We start from the raw sequence: 7278 nt of genomic DNA, 5'->3' as shown, positions 1-7278 counted from the left end.
AGAGGAACCCCAGCACAGTTTAGGGGCAGACCAAAGATTGGAATCCAGGTCTCTGATTCCAGATATCCCAGCCTCTAGAACCCCTGAAGAAGGGCTTTGGTTCCTGTGGACAGTAACACTGAGGAGTGTGGAGGGAGCAGCCCAGAATTCAGATCCTGGTTATCAACCAGCAAAGTTACCTGTGTTCCCTGGAGCCTACAGGTCCATGTAGATTAATTTCTAGAAGCAATGGTGGTGAAAGGGCACCTGAGCTATGGGCACAGCCCCAGACCTGCAAGTGTTGGGATGAACCTGCCAGACCTGCCTACACTGGATAACCATGGCCCCAGGTCTTTGTCAGCCCTGGCTGACAGGAAGCAGAGGTAACTTCTGCCACCCAGCCTGCCCACAGGCCCCCACAGCTTGTGAAGAAGACAAAAATCAGACAGGCAGTTGCTTGGGAGTAGGTCAAGATTTGTGGGAGTTGGGGTTGGGGGGGTGATAATATTCCTTGATCCAGCAAGGATACAGGAAACATTTAGGGGCCCTGGGGCCACAGTAAGTCCCTGAAATTGTCTCTTTTTTGCTGAGAAGACAGTGCAAAATGTGCTTGGAAGGCTCGTTAGCCATGCCCTCGTGGGCTCCCAAACTCGCTTTTCCCTCAGCCCCTGGCCAGGGAGGATAAGACACCAGGACAGATTACCCGAGGCTCTCCTTGGCCTCACCTCCCAGCCAGAAAGGCCTGGCCAAGTCTGGAGGCTTAGGCAGCTTAGTGGGAGGTGGCCCAAGGAGGGCAATGACAGCAGGTCAGCTGGCCCCCACAACAGACTGAGAACAAACTTCTGGGGCCAGTGAAAGGCCCTCCTAGTGCAATTGGTGGAGAGGAGAGGCCAGAGACCACTTTTCTTCCTGCTACCACACAACCACCCATGTGATTCGGCAACAGGAAGGAGGATCTCTTCTCATAGTCCCCTGGTCCCGCAGGTGAGGCAGCAGCCAGCTGAGCCCCAGCAGGCAGTGCTGGAGGTGACTCACAAAGCTCTGCAGACCAGGACACTAACAGGTCTGAGTTCCCACCCCCTCTGTGTCATTGGGAGAGTCACCGCCACAGCCTCGGTTTTCCCATAAGTTAAATGGGAAGAATGACAGCACCTTCTAAGAAGGTGAGAGTGAAAACCAGGGATGTATTCATACCGTTAAGAGCAATGCCAGGCAGATGGCTCAGAAGATGGTCATAATGCCTAAGAAGTCGTAGAAAGGGCCCTGGCCTTCCACACTGGCTCCATGTGTCTGGCTACTTGCTTGCTTGAGCTATAACTCACATGCTACACAGGTCTATCTCAGCCCACCCTGCAGCGGTTTTAATATAGCCACAGCTGTGCAGTCACCACCATGATCAATTCCAGATGAATTGTTTATCATCCCCGGAGAAACCCTGTCCCCTGTAACAGTCATTCCACTTCACCTTCCCTCAATTCCTGGCAACTAGTAATTTCTTTTCTGTGTCGTATCAATTTGTCTCTTCTCGGCATTTCATATAAACAATAACATGTTTGGTGTGGTTTTCGGTTCCTGACTTATTTTACTCTGTAATGGTTTCAAGTTTCCTCCATGGTGTATGAGAACATTATTTCTTTTCATTGCCAAGTATTATTCTATTGTATGGACATTTTATTTATTCATTCATCGGTTGATGGACATTTGAACTCTTTGTCCCTTTTTGGCCATGAAAAGAATGCTGTTATAAACATTAGTGGGCTGAGAAGGGAACATGTTTTTATTCCTCTTGGGGCACACATCTAGGAGTGGGGCTGCTGGGAACTGCTTCATCTTGAGGCACTGCAAGAGTTTGGTGGCTGTACCATTTTTACATTTCCATCAGCAATGTGTGAGTACACCAATTTTCCCACATCTTTGCTGACATTTGTCATTATCATCTTTTTTTTTTTTTTAAAAAAAACATTTTAAAAGGACAGGCTTATTAGGAAAAAGAGAAAGAAGAGAGGCATCTGCATAGTCACAGGCGGGCTGGCGCTGCCCTCGCCTTTTTACAGTCATCTAAAGTCTCACTATAGTTTAGGTTCACATTTCCACAATGGATAATGCTGAATGTCGTTTCCTGGGCTTTTTGGCCGTTTGTACATCTTTGGGGACATTTCAGACACTTCCCCTATTTTTTAATTGGGTTATACTTTTTATTCTAATCCCAGGTGTGATCGAGTTTGGAGGTGGGGCCTTTAGGAGGTGATTCGGGTTAGATAAGATCCTGAGGGTGGGGCTGCCATGACAGGATAGGCCCATTTAAAAGAGGAAGAGACAGAGAGCTCTTTCTGGCATACACATCAAGGTAAGGCCATGTGAGGACATAACTAGGAAGAGGACTCTCACCAGATACTGAGTTTTTCCAATACCTTGATCTTGGACTTCTCAGAACTATGAGAAATGACAATTGTTTAAACCACTCAAGTTTCAGGTAATGTGTATAGCAGCCCAAACCAAGTCAAATTGTTCTTTATATATGCTCGATATAAATTCCTTATTAGATTCACAATTGGCAAATATTTTTTTCCCATTCTGTGGATCTGTCATTTAAAAAAATCTTAAAAAAAAAAAACTGTAGACTCACAAGAAGTTGCAAAACACATATAGGGATCTTGTGACCCCCTCACCCAGCTTCTCCCAATGGAGCCATCTTACAGACAAGAGTGGAAATGGACGTTTGCCTAAGGCCTCCAGTGACCACACTGCCCACTCCAGAGAAATGGTCACCAGATGTAGCCTTAAGGACAAGAAAAGTTTCTTCTGAGCTAGATTCTGGATGGAAAACTGGTGGGGGCAGCTGGGGAACAGAGTTGTGTGCACAGGATCTGTATTTGTGCTGTGTTTGACACTGAGTGTGTCTAGGTCAGGGACAGCCTTGAGAAGAATGAGCTTATGGTTTAGATGGCAAGACAGAAAAGAGCAGGGGATTTTCCGGGACTGTCTTTGGGATCGGGGGTTCCACTGCTGCCTCTACAGACTAAGGTGACAGGAGCGTTCTGCTCCCATTCGGGAACTGGGATAGACAATGTTGGGGGCAGGGCAGTTTAGACCCCACCAGGAAATTCATGTTAGCTGGTCTAGAGATCCACACACCAGCATCCAGTCCATCTCCCCATCACCCTCAGAGCTCCAAACTGCCTAGGAGGTAGTGACCCACATGGAGGATAAGCCTAAGCCCACCCTGACGGGGAGGGTGGGCGCATGGACCAGAGACTCTAGACTGAAGGTGCCTTCAGCTAGTCACACAGCACCAAAACTGCAAGGTGCTGGGTCAAGAAGGAAGCTTTCAGGCAGTTGACTCACTCCCATGAGACTGGACAGAACTCTCTTAATAGCTCCTGCTCCCATTGATTTCACTTCCTAAATGATCCCAAATGTGCCACCTTCTGCTGCCATCTACACCTCCAGCATCTGTGCCCTGACAGGGCAACAGTCAATGACCAGCTGCCTCTTGACCTCTACCAGCACTCCCCCAGCTCCTCACACAGCAGAAGAGCCCTCTATAAAAAATCAAAATCAACAAACAACTATAAACCAGAGACACACTATGGAGGGGGGGTGGGGAAAGGAGAGATTGGGGTCAAAATAAGGGGGGTGCAATTGTATGGGCAATATAAAAATTAAAAAAAATTTAATTAAAAAAGAAGAAGCGCCCTCTATAATAGAGCACTCTCCTATTCAAAAACCTCCTTGCCTCCCCCCATGATTCCTTCTGCCTGAGGCCCTGCATGACCTCCTCCTGCCCTCCCACCAGCCTCACTTGAAACCATCCCTCTCCTGGCCCTAGTCAGCCATAGCGTCTCTCGGTTCCTCCACTGTCTTTCCCATTTCCTCCCTTCTCCTACCCCTCCCCAGCCTGAATTCTAAGTATAGAAAATGCAGGTCAATTTGGCAATAGAAGGAAAAAGGGGGCCAAATGGGGAGGAAGAAAAAGTTTGGGGGCAATGGGGGAAATCAATCAGAAAAGACTTCTGGGAGGAGGTGGCTTCTAGGCCAAGCCTTCAGGTGTATAGATTGAGTTTTAACTGAGTGAACTGTGTGTGCATGGGGGTGGGTGAGGGCCTTCCAGGAGTGGGGCACAGCCTATTTGGGCAACAGCAAACATCTAGTGTGATGAGAAGGTACAGGGGAAAACAGTGGTGATGGTGATGGTGGAGGAGGAACATCTTAGCCATGAATGCTAACTTCATTAATTTAGCATGGTGCCTGAAAAGACTTCCAATTTTACTTTTGCAGGAAGAGGAATCTTAAAAAAAAAAAAATCCTTCTCAGACCAATATTTAATTGAATACTTTGCACTATCCAGTTTCTGTGCCAAGAGGAAACCAAAGGTGAATCAAACCTAATTTATACCTTCCATGCCAATGATTTCCCCAACCAGGCTAATGAACAGAATGGGAGAAGACCCCAAACAGTACTTTTCTGTGGCTTTCCTCAGCAAAAAACAGGTTAAATTATTGAAGGAAAAAAAAGGATTTACTAAACCAAGAAAAAACAAAAGGAAAAAAACCTCAGTACTTGATATATAAAATTAAGCAGATTTTCCACAGGCTCCTAAACCTCCCAAACTGAACTGTCTGTTCATATCTTCCCCCAACATCTGAAAAATCTGCACGCAAGCCCAAAATGCAATCATAATTCCCAAGACCACTTGCACTTTGGAGATAGTTAATCTACATATATAGATGGTGAATTCTATCTTCCTCCACGTTGCTGCTTCACCATCCTATTGTCTTGTTCCCTCCCTCCAGTTTCAGACATAGTAGTGTAACAAAAGTTAGGGGAATGAAGAAGAAATTATAATATTTTAACCAGAAGTTGCCAACAGACAATAAGATGCAGACTTTCAAAACTAAGTGTTTCTAAATGCTTTGGAGGGTTACCTAGGAAATGTCCTTCCTTAGCTCTCTGATTAAGAAAAACCTCTCCCTTCCTCCTCTGTATTTTTCCCTTTCATAAGGCAATGGTCTTTATTAACTTCTATTATGGCAATTTGTTCTAGATTGTGAAATCCTTAAAACTGGACCAATTTCTGGCATCTCTATTTTCACCACATAGCCAGGTCCAGTGTTCTTTTCATACAGGGTGATGTCACACAGATGTCTGTTCAACAAAGTGGGTAAACTGAGAAATGAGTACCAGATAATTATACATTAACCTGCATGGATTATATTCAGCATCATTATGGTGGCTGAGAAAGTTTCATGCATAGATGCCTTGCTGACGATTTTCTGCATGTTCAACTGTGTGACCTTTGGACATAATTTGCCTGCCTCTGCAATTGCAGATAACAGGTCACTGATGCTTTGTTACTTTATCAGTCACCCATGAAGTCCCTATTTCCAGGATTCTTTGTTCTTTTGTGTAGATTGGTATTTCCATCTGGAATAACTTCCTTCTGCCTGCAGGACTTGTCAACATTTTCTAGAGGTTCTGGAGCTGAGTCATCTCATCTTTGGATACCTGAAAAATTCTTTATGACACCCTCACTTTGAAAGATGTTTATTGATCATAAAACTCTGGGTTCACTGTGCTTTTTTTTTCTCTTTTAGTATTTTAAAGCTTTGCCCCATTGTCTCCTTACTTGCATTACTTCCAAAGAGAAATTTGTTGTCATTTTTGTTCATCTGTAACATGACTTTTTTCATTAACTGATTTTAGGATTTTCTCTTTATTGCTGATTTTTTTTTTTTTTTTTACCAATTTAATTATGGTGTACTCTGGTGTAGTTTTGTGTCTATTGCGCTTGAGTTTTCTTGAGCTTCTTGGATTCTTGGGTTTAAGAGTTTTCGTTTTGGAAAATTTTCTGCCATCATATTTTCCATTATTCTTCCTCTACCAAGTATTCTCCTCTGTGAGAAATTTCATTAACAAATAGATTAGATTGTTTGAAATTATACCACAACTCATTGGTTTGTTTTTTTTTTACTGTTATCCCCTCTGTATTTCATTTTGGATACTTTCTATTGCTACTAATCTTTGTATCTGCAATATATAATCTGCTGTTAATCCCATCCAATTTATATTTCATCTCAGACATCAACATTTTTATCTCTAGGTCTTTTTTTAACATTGTTCATGTTTGTGTTTAACTTTAAAAAAAAAAAACAAACATAAAGACTTTTAGGTTCAGGGCCTCCCTGATGGCACAAGGGGTTAAGCACTGCACTATGAAGCAATTCACAGCCTCTGCAGCATGAGTTTGATCCCCAGCCAGCCAGGGAGCAACCCACATGGCATAGCAGACCTCTCCTGTCTTACCCGCTGCCCCCCTCAGCAGTGTGTTTTCAGTCAGTCTGCCTATTCTGTTCCCCACTTTGTTTCTGGTGAATCCTCTCACCACCCCCCACACCTCTGGCCTGTACCCCAGCTCTTGTATGCATAAATAATCTTAAAAAAAAAAAAATCTTTTAGGTTCACAGTAAAATTGAGTAGAAGAGTTCACATTTATACTCTACCCCCCACATGTACAGCCTCCCCCACTAGGATGGTATATGAGTTGCAACTGAGAAATTTTTGCGATTGATTACCAGTGATTGACACATGATTATCACCCAAAGTCCATAGTTGACACATGATTATCACCCAAAGTCCATAGTTTACATATATTAGGGTTCATTCTTGGTAGTGTGTATTCCATGGGTTTGTACAAATGTATAATGACATGCAGGCACCATCATAGTTCTGATACAGTTAACAAGTTTGTCTTCCCCCATTTTTTGCAATTCCCCTTATCTAGCATTAACAGGATTGATGACTTGTCTTTCCCATTTGTTGCAGCTTCCCCTCCCCTTGGGAAGAAAAAAAAAAGCTGGCGCCCACCGGTTTCCCTGTAGACCCTTCCCCCTCGCCCTAAGGAAAACAAGTTGGCGATCACCCGTCTCTGTGCCTTGACACCTTCCCCTTCCCTTAAGATGAATGAGCTGACACCCACCCATCTCCCTGTTGAGCTGGCGCCCACTTGTCTCTGTGCGGACCCCTTCCCCCTCCCCTTCGTGGATGCCTACCCATCTCCCCCTGTATAAATACCCCTGCCCACTGCCAAAGAGGAGGACGGTGGTTTTTCGGACAAGAGTCTGCCTCCCTCCTCATTTGTCAACAAATAAAACCGCTTTCCTTTTCCTCAAACTTAGTTTCCTTTTATTGGCTGAGGGAAACTGAGGCCGTTGTTCGGTAACAATTTAACTGCCCTAAAAATCCTGTGCTTTGCCTATTCTCAATTAACTTTTTTTAAACATATGGAATACAGTTATTTTT

This window comes from Talpa occidentalis, unplaced genomic scaffold, assembly GCF_014898055.3.
Source record: "Talpa occidentalis isolate TD23 unplaced genomic scaffold, MPIMG_talOcc4v2.1 talOcc4.10, whole genome shotgun sequence".
Classification (NCBI taxonomy): Eukaryota; Metazoa; Chordata; class Mammalia; order Eulipotyphla; family Talpidae; genus Talpa; species Talpa occidentalis.
The sequence above is the reverse complement of the archived record's forward strand: the minus strand, read 5'-3'. Positions refer to the sequence as shown.